The sequence below is a fragment of the Panthera tigris genome, chromosome E1 (assembly GCF_018350195.1).
Source record: "Panthera tigris isolate Pti1 chromosome E1, P.tigris_Pti1_mat1.1, whole genome shotgun sequence".
Lineage (NCBI taxonomy): Eukaryota > Metazoa > Chordata > Mammalia > Carnivora > Felidae > Panthera > Panthera tigris.
The window spans coordinates 56,921,525-56,931,206 of record NC_056673.1 but is presented as its reverse complement, the minus strand read 5'-3'; the positions used below and the strand labels follow the sequence as shown (position 1 = coordinate 56,931,206).

The following is a 9,682-nucleotide window of genomic DNA, read 5'->3' as shown; positions in this document are numbered from 1 at the left end:
GGAGACAGAGTGTGTGTGGTGGAGGGGCAGAGAGAGAGAGAGAGAGGGAGACAGAATCCAAAGCAGGCTCCAGGCTCTAGGCTGTCAGCACAGAGCCCAAAGCGGGGCTCGAACCCACGGACCGCGAGATCATGACCTGAGCCGAAGTCGGACGCTCAACCGACTGAGCCACCCGGGCGCCCCCAGCCTTACGATATTTGGATGGCAGAGCTAGAAAGGGCGTGAACAGCTTCCGAGAGGAAAAGAGACCCTTTGCACAGGACAGAAATGCCACAGCAGTGGGGGACTGGAAGACAAAAGAGCCATGCCTTCAGTGTTTCCAGAGCAGTGACTTTTCAAGGAGGCCCGGCACCCAGGCCAAGTGTGAAGCCTCGGGACATGTACCTGTCAGGTGTTCTCGGGCAGCCCCTGGGAGACACCTGACCTGGGAAGCAGGCGTCACAGTACGGAGGGTGGTAAGGAAAGAGAATTTGCACCCTGATGGGTGAGAGGGGTGTGGCAACCTCAGGGAGCAGCCAGAGCTCAGAGAGGACGTGGGGGGGGGGGGATCCATCAGGTGGGGTGGGAGCGACTCCTCCAAGCACCGGATGTCCTAATCGTGGAGAAGGACAGAATCGAGTGTGGTGTTGCTATGCTGTCAGAGAATTTGGGAAGACCCCGTGACCGTGACCTAGTAAACCGTGTAGCCAAATAATAACAGCTACTCAAATACATATATTAACTCTAAGAAGAACAAGGGTACAGGGCAGGAAAGGTAACCGTAATAAGAGTATGTGCCTCGGTGGTGGCAATCAGGTGGCTTCTTCTAAGCCCTTACAGCACCATCCCAGTAAGGCAAAGGCGAAGGGATGTTTTTCACCCAATGGGGGCCATCTGAGAAGGAGGGAGAGCAGGTGAAGGGGTGGGGTGGGAGAGAGAGCGCCACGATAAATCTTCATCCTCTGCCACAGGAAGGTGAGGGGAATGCCGAGAAACGTCACAGAAGTACATTGTGGCAGCTGTGAACCGAAACCAAAACCAGGTGAGGTGTGTTTGAGAAAGGGACCGGAGAGGGGAGATGGGGCCGTGTCTTAGTGCCCTCCGGCTGCTGTAACAAAATGCCAAGGAAGAGGCGCTCGTAAGCGACAGAAGTGAATGTCTCCCAGTTCCGGAAGCTGGAAGTCCAAGATCAAGGTGCCAGCAGATTCAGAGTCTGGGGACAGCCCACTGCCTGGTTCATAGATCACGCTCTTACCGTGTCCCCCGACGGCAGGAAGAGCTTCTAACGAAAGGGTACGGATCCCATTCCCGTGGCTTTGTCCTCATGACACAGTCACCTCCCAAAGGCACCACCACCTTGGAGGGTAGTATTTCCACGTACGAATTTGCGGGGGGGACTCAAACATTCAGTTCGTCGCAGAGACAAAGGGCACGAAACGGGTGCCTTGTTGCTACTTTCCTTTTAATATTATTTAACATTTAAAACTACACGCACGCTTTAGTGTGATTAAAAAATAATTTCAAGGGGGCACCTGGGTGGCTCAGTTGGTTAAGCGTCCGATTTTGGCTCAGGTCATGATCTCGGGGTTCGTGGGTTCAAGGCCTGTGTCGGGCTCTGTGCTAACAGCTCAGACCCCAGAGTCTGCTTTGGATTCTGTGTCTCCCTCTCTCTCTCTCTGCCCCTTCCCTGCTCGCCCTCTCTCTCATAAATAAATAAGCAAACACTTTAAAAAATAATAATAATTTTGAAACTATATAGATTTTAATGTTCTTAAGTTTACAATCAAATACAGAATTGATAACAAATACCTACAAATACTTGAGAGAATATACGAGGAAGGTACAAACACAACCTGTAGAGAAAAATCCAGAAGACTTAGAAGACACACACAAAAAAACAGAAGCAAAGCAGACAAAAGCATTAAAACCAAATGTGTTTGTTACAACAATAAAAGTAAATGATTAAAGCTCCCTTATTAAAAACAAACAAACAAACTTACAAGTATATGTTATTTACCAGAGGCACATCCAAAACAAAAGCGAAATTAAATATTAAGGGGAGATTAACATTTAAAACAGCAGGCCAAAATGATCAGGGAAAGGCAAACAAACAGAAAGCAGAGGCTGAGAATGTTCTTATTCATCGTCACAGCACCAGGAACAGAAGATACCGAAATGCACAGAGTTATTTTATATTGATCCAAAGTAGAATCCATAACGAAACCATAATGTCATTTGTCATGTTGCAGATGAATGGGGAATCAAAACATATCAACAAAACGTGGCCAAATACAAAGAGACTCGGAATTACAGAGGCTGATGGGGCACCTGGGTGGCTCAGTCAGTTGAGCGTCCGACTTCGGCTCAGGTCATGATCTCGTGGTTCGTGAGTTCGAGCCCAGCGTCGGGCTCCGTGCTGACAGCTCGGAGCCTGGAGCCTGCTTCCGATTCTGTGTCTCCCTCTCTCTCTCCCCCTCCCCACTCGCACCCTGTCTGTCTCTCTCTCAAAAATAAACATAAAAAAATAAATAAAAAAAGAATTACAGTGGTTGACAATAGCCATCTCTCTTAGGATAACACGGACCAAAAAAAAAAAAAGTATTTTAAGAATACAACTCATAAGGTTAAATAAGTTTCCATCTATGTCTATGAATAAATCAAGAGGTGGACTGTGACGGTCAGCCCCCAAGAGGACCCCTGAGATCCCCGTTCCCGCTTGGTGCTGAGGCTACTCCGTGTACACGATGCCGATGCGTCACTTCCAAGGTCAGGTTATGAAAGACATCCCAGCTGCTGTTCCGGTCATGTTCTTTCTCTTTTCCTTGGGTCACTCGTTCTTGGGGAGCCAGTTGTAATGTGAAGGGAGGCCCCCACGGCAAGGAACCCACATGGCTTCTGCCAACAGCCACAAGAGCGAAGCCGTCTAGGAAGCAAGTCGTGTGGCCCCAGTCAAGCTTTCCCATGACAGCCGCCTGGGCCAACATCCTATCACTTCATGAGAGACCCTGAGCGGGACCTTCTCTCTCCCTTCGCTGTTCCTGAATTCCTGAGCCGCAGAGACGGGAGTGAATAACAGCCTGTTGTTTTAAGCTTCTGTTGGGAATAATCTGTTATGCAGCCGTAGATGACTAACAGATCGACAGAGAGTTGGGGAGAAAAAGAGGTTCTTCATAACATTCCCACTTTGCAAACATCAATGGAAAGGTCACAAAATTGATTTTACGTTGGGTCACAACGTGGGTCTTTTCCAACTGCTTTCTTTCCTACCCACGTACAGGTCACATCTGATAAGGAATGTCGAAACCTGGATAAAAGATGAAAATTATTGCCAGACCCCAAGACGGGGCCTTATGGTTGCCTAAAAGTCAAGACCGTAACATCTGGCTCTAATATCTGGTAGCGGCTGTATGGATTTATTCCCTCATTAAGGATATTTATTTTTTAAAAAGATATGTGGCTTGACTTCATATTACCGCTGACATAGCCTAAATATTTTGAATGCATAAAATTCTTTAACTGTTTCCATTCTTGCTACGTTCAGGTTTTCCACCCAACGGACACAACTGAGACGTGGTTATTTTTACCGTCCTCTGACCGCGTCAAGGCATTAGGCGCTGCATTTGCTAACTGAAGCGAGCAATACATATTTAAGGGTTATGTCTGAGCCAGACACTAAACTATTCCCCAACAAACAGGAAAGTCTGCTCTGTTCACATGGGATACATAAAACTAAATCCAGGATACAGCACATGGCCAAGCTCAGAGTAAAATTTAGGAAATACTGTCTGTATGAATTTTGGGCCACTAAATACCTACTGTACCTATGTGGCCTCCATAATAAGAATAAAAGGTTTGTTATACATGCAACGGTTTTAATTGTTAATCCTTTTAATGTTAATTTGTGTTATTAATTTACCATCTTATTACACCGAACTCAGATGTAGTCAGCAATGTTTCTTCTTTGGGGATTTTATTGAGGTTTTCTTTTTTTTGTTTCTTTTTTTTATTTTTATTTATTCTTGAGAGAGAGAGAGAGACATAGCAGGAGCAGGGGAGGGGCAGAGAGAGAGAAGGAGACACAGAGTCTGAAGCAGGCTCCAGGCTCCGAGCTGTCAGCACAGAGCCCGATGTGGGGCCTGAACTCATGAACAGTGAGATCATGAGCTGAGCCGAAGTCGGACGCTTAACCGACTGAGCCACCTGAGTGCTCCTATTGAGGTTTTCTTTGTAGCATAGCTAGAATCAGCTTTTGTAAATGTCCATGGTTGCTTGAAGAGAAAATACACTACCTCCAGGGTATCTTTTTTATTTGTTTGTTTGTTTGTTTTGAGAGAGAGAGTGTGTGAGCTGGGCAGGACAGAGAGAGGGAGACAGAATCCGAAGCGGGCTCCAGGCTCCAAGCTGTCAGCGCAGAACCCGACGCAGGGCTCGAACTCACGGACCACAAGATCATGACGTGAGCCGAAGTCGGACGCCCCCCGGGGATCTTTAACATCCACCCATCAGCTCTGTCTAGAGCTGATATTTAGCATCTCTGCAGCCTTACTGGTTTCTAGTCTGCTTTTCCTCTTATGTGTTGAGAGAGGGGAGCCATAGTTCGCTAACCTGCTTGCTCTCCTGGCTCCTCTGCTCGGCCCTCTAGATCCCACGCCACGCTGTTTGCACGGCAGTCCCTTCCAGCAGGGTGGCCCCGTTGATCCGCTTAGCATTTCTGCCCTTGAGCTGGACGTTTTCCGGTATTAATATTACAACCCTGATACTTTTGTCTTTGGTCAATCTAGTATGTTTTTTCCTTCTTCTGTGTTTAACTTGACTGAGCTGCTTTGTTGAATAATGTGTTCCTTACAAACACCATACAGCTGAGTTTGTTCTCTGATCCAGTTCTAGAGTCATTGCCTTTTAACGGGTGATTTATGCCATTTACGTTAATTGATATAAATGAAATGGGCAGTCCTAACTGTATTATTAAATATCATTAGCTTACCATTTTCAATGTTCTTTTTTGTTTTCTCTCTCTTACTCTACGTCTGAATATTGTATATATTTATATAACATATGTTTTACGTACATGTAAAATATGCCTGTGCATATTTTATATAATATATAAAATATGTTTGACATACAATAAATCATAAGAGTATTAATAATATGTGACATATATTATATATATATACACACAAAATACATTTTAGTGTCTGTGTCTATTTAATATGTGTCTTGTTTTCTCTGTGATACAAGACAAAGATACACCATCCACCCAGGCACATAGTAGAAAATCCGTAAGTCATTTAAGGTCCCTCCTCCATCCAAGCGATAGCCAATGCCTGATTCTTCTACGTGTCTCTCAAATCTGGCATCTCCTTTTCAGTCTCTGCCTCGTGCCAGATTCTTAATGCTTCTCACCTGGATGGTCACATATCATCCTAACTGGCTGGTCACCTGCCCTCATCCCACATCCACACGGTCTTTGTGCAGCTGATAGAATACCCCGTCTGAAAGTACACTGTCCAATATGGCAGGAAAGTTTACTGTAAATAAAATTAAAAATTCTGGGGCGCCTTGGTGGCTCAGCCGGTTAAGGGTCCGACTTCAGCTCAGGTTATGATCTCGAAGTTCGTAAGTTCGAGCCCTGCGTCGGGCTCTGTGCTGACGGCTCAGAGCCTGGAGCTGCTTCTGATTCTGTGTCTCTGTCTCTGTCTGTCTCTCCCCTGCTCCTGCTCTGTCTCTCTCTCTCTCTCAAAAATAAATACTAAAAAGTTTTTAAATAAAATTAAAAATTCAACTCTTCAGATACACCAGCCACATCTAAAGTTTTTAATAGCCACATGGGTCTCGTGGCCACCCCCTCTGCACAGCCTCCCCCCACCCCGGAGAACACCCACATGGCTGTAGAAGGTTCGTTGCACAACCATGTTCTAGATGCAGATCTAACCACATCGGGTCCCTTCAGGAAAGTCTTCGGTAGCTCCGGTGGTTTGCAAAACACAGCTCAGATTCCTCATGGTCGCCCTCAAGGCTCTTCTCGACGTGACCCCAGCCCGTATTCCGGCCCTTCTCCTGCCCATTTCCACATTTCCTCTCCAGCTCCACAGAATTATTTGCTTGTCTTTGACCACCGTGCGCTGATTCTCCTTCATGCCCCGATGCCACCACTCGGTCAACCAAGTGCTGTCCCTTCCCAGGCTATGTCTCTCTGGTGTCCTTCCGCCCTCCCCACCCGGGGTTCCCGCATCCCCTGTGCTATCTCTGTCCTGAACTATACTTACGAGACGGTCATCTGTCTTCCCCGCCAAGCTACACGCTCCTGAGAAGAGGTCCTGCCTTTTGTGACTTAGATTCCGCACAGAAAGCATACTGCTGGCACACGGAGGTTCTCAAAACAAACATTCCTTAAATGAACCAACAGGTGATCGCACGAACGGAGACCGAGGAGCCCAAGGGGCGCCCGTGTGCTCAGCGGGCCGTAAGGGGACCGGTTAATAACAGAGCCTGGGACGGGGGCAGATTACCCCTTGCGGCCAGTTCGGTCCACACCGGAGATCAAACTAGATGCATTCAGGGCTTTGAAGGCATGCCCAATGGCAGAGAGCAAGATCGATTTCCTTTGGGAGCTGCCGAACGTTAAATTAACCTTTTTAATCCCTGAAAAGTAACGCACACGGAGCCTGCACACTTTGTGGGCTCTGCAGCCGACTGGGGTGTGGTGGGAGTGGGGCGCGTGTGGGGGGACACCAGCCTTTGGAGCAGCAGAGAGAAAGCTGTATAAGCTGTGTATTTTTTGAGAGAGAGAGAGAGAACAAAGAAGAATTATGAGAAGCCCCCCAAATTACAAGTGTGGGTTACAATAATTGCTCAATTATAGACTTCCAGCTTTATTAGACACACACCCCCTCAGCTTCCGCAGCTTTCCAGGGGCTGTCTTGAGTTGACAAAAGTCAAAAAGCTCTGTGGGAATTCTGGCAGGGAGCTGAGAGCGGGTGGTGTAGCCCGTCCTGAGGGCGCGAGGCTGGGACGCAGAGGTCCAAGCCGGGGCCAGGGCTGTGTCTGTCTCCCGGTGGCGCATTCCCCTGGGGAACCGTCCAAAACCCTGGGGGGGGGGGTTGGAGGTAGGACTCGGCTGTTCACATTTGTCTACGAGGGGGAAGAAGCCGTGGCCCGTGGCCAGTTGCTTTGGAAGTCCTGACGTATTTCTCAGGGTCCTTGAGGGCCCTGGATTCGGCAGAGAAGACCCTCCCATCAGGCTAACATCCATTGTTATTTTCTCCTTTTGCAGCGGGAACATCGAAGCTTCCAAGAGACGTCCTCTCCTCTTTGAGAATTACCACCCACCTCTGCACCCTGGTGGCCTCCCGTTCAATAGCAAATCCCCTCCGTGCACCTGCCTCCCGCCACACCGGCCACCGACACGTTTGGGGGACACGGGTATGCAGTCCGTAGCAGCTGGTGACGATGATGGCTGACACCCGTGGAGCTGTCTTTATTGACCAGCCACCATTCTAAGTGCTTCACAAGAACCGCCTCATTTCATCCCAACAGTGCTAGGAGTTACCAGGTATCGCTTCACCATCATTGGACTCACGGGGGAACTGAGGCAAAGACCTCGGTGAGGTCACCCACCCGAAGTCACCCAGCCGGCAAAGAGAAGAACCGACGTTCAAAGCCAGCTGCCGAGAACACTGCCCTTGGATGACCTCTGCGAAGGAACACGGTCCGAGGGCCTGCAAAAAAGAGGGGCGTAAGCAGCACTCACAGAAATGAGCCTTCAGGAAAAGAAAACGTAGATGAGACACTGCAGAGACCGCGGGCCCGAACTCTCTACCAACCTCGCACTTGCTTGAGGGCCGAGTCGTACGGGGGCCACGACGGCAGGAAACCTGGGTTCTCTCCCCGCTTTCTGTGCACAGCGGATGTGCCCTGGGTCTTACTGGGTTTTGCGAGGCTGCGGTTGGCCACGCGGGTTTTGTAACGCCTGCTGGCCGCGCATTCCCGCGCGTTGCCCTGTATCGAGGGCCCTGGGGGCGTGCGTGTTAACCCGAGCGCCCACACGTGTGCACACAAACACACGCTCCCTGCTCGGAGGCCACAGGCAGCCCGGCACGGTGAGGGGTCGTCTTGCTGTGCTGCGGCCCGGCTCCTCCCAGAGAGGGTGGTGGCCGAGGACAGGGGTCCCCAAAGCGGCACCCGGAGAGCAAGACGCCTCGAGGAGGAACCCACCGGGTGAGGGAAGGCGGGGGAAGGGGAACTGCGTGGGGAGGGCGCTTCCCCGAGGATCCTTCCACACACCCGCGGGCAGGAACCAGAGCCACCCAAGAGCCAGAACGGGGACCCCGTTCCCTCCTATAGGGTGGCATCCGGCAGGGGGTGGGGGGAGGCCGCGCCTGGGGCGCCAAAGGTGAACACCCAAAGATGCTCCTGAGCCCCTGTGATGAGCTGCCCGCCCGGGTTAATCTGTTTGCCAATCCTGGGACTCGGCAACCCCGCCCGAGGCCACGTCCGCACCCCCACAGCTCGCCCACTGGGAGACCCCCCCCCCACCCCCAGCCCCCGTCTCTGCTTTCCCAGAGCAGCTGTCTGGAGGGCACGCCTTTCCTTCCCTTGGCAGAGGCCCCCTGCTTCCTCAGGAGACCCAGGGATGCACACTTTTCTCGTCGTCGTACTCGAACATGCCCGGAACCACATCCCCCGCCGTGAGACGGGCCTGTCCCAGACCCAGAGGGGCTGAGACACAGACATCCTTTTTTTCAAAAAATATTTACCTAAAGAATTGTGCTAAAATATACCTAACATAAAAGTTGCCGTTTTAGCCTTTAAAATTTTTTTAGTGTTTATTTATCTTTGAGTGAGAGAGAGCGTGAGCGGGGAGAGGCAGAGAGAGAGGGAGACACAGAATCCGAAGCAGGCTCCAGGCTCCGAGCCATCAGCACAGAGCCCAACGCGGGGCTCAAACTCACGAACCTGAGATCGTGACCCGAGCCGAAGTCGGACGCTCAACCGACTGAGCCCCCCGGGCGCCCCTCATTTAGCCTTTTTAAAATGTACAGTCGGAGGCATTAAACACGTTCCTTCTGTTGTGCAGCCATCACCACTGGCCCTCATCAGAACTTTTTCTCTTCCCAGACAAGCTCTGTCCCCATAAACACTGACCCCCGCCCCCTGCCCCAGGCCCTGGTGCCCAAGGACATTCTGAGAGTGAGCCGTCCTGGAGCCAGAACCCTAGCCTCCTCCCCTCGTGGGGCTCCTGGCGGGATGCAGAGGCTGGGGCGCCACCCTAGTCCTGAGCGGTGCCCACCCTGGCCCGGCTAGCTGCCCCTAGGATTTCCCTCCGTGCTCCGGCCCCTGGACTCAGCCCCGCCTGGCTGGGTCCCTGGCCCCTCCCTCACGGGGTCCCTCCATGTGGCTGTTTCCTTCAGGGGACTTCTATTTCTTCGTGGGACGGGCTCCAATAAAGTCATTAATCCGGGAGATGAAGGGGCCGGGGGGGGGGGGGGCGGTTCTCCACGTGCCAGGACTTGCTGGTCAGCCTGATGCTGGTGTCCCTGGCACCCGAGGAGGGGGAGAGGAGAAGGGGAGAGGTGGGAGGAGGGGAGAAGGGAGGAGGGGAGAGGGGAGGAAGGGAGAGGAAGAGGGTAGAAATGAGAGGAGGGGGAGGGAGGAGGGAGAGAAGGGAGGAAGGGAAGGAGGATAAGAATGAGAGGAGGGGGAG

The 9,682-nt window shown here is 51.0% G+C and overlaps 1 long non-coding RNA gene across 1 annotated transcript; it reads left to right on the top strand.

The window, feature by feature from the left end:
* The first annotated feature begins 209 nt into the window (after positions 1-209).
* LOC122233757 lies at positions 210-7,840 on the top strand. Its single transcript, XR_006211455.1, has 3 exons — positions 210-455; positions 951-1,021; positions 7,253-7,840. It is a non-coding gene; the product is annotated as an uncharacterized LOC122233757 (long non-coding RNA).
* The last annotated feature ends 1,842 nt before the right edge of the window (positions 7,841-9,682 follow it).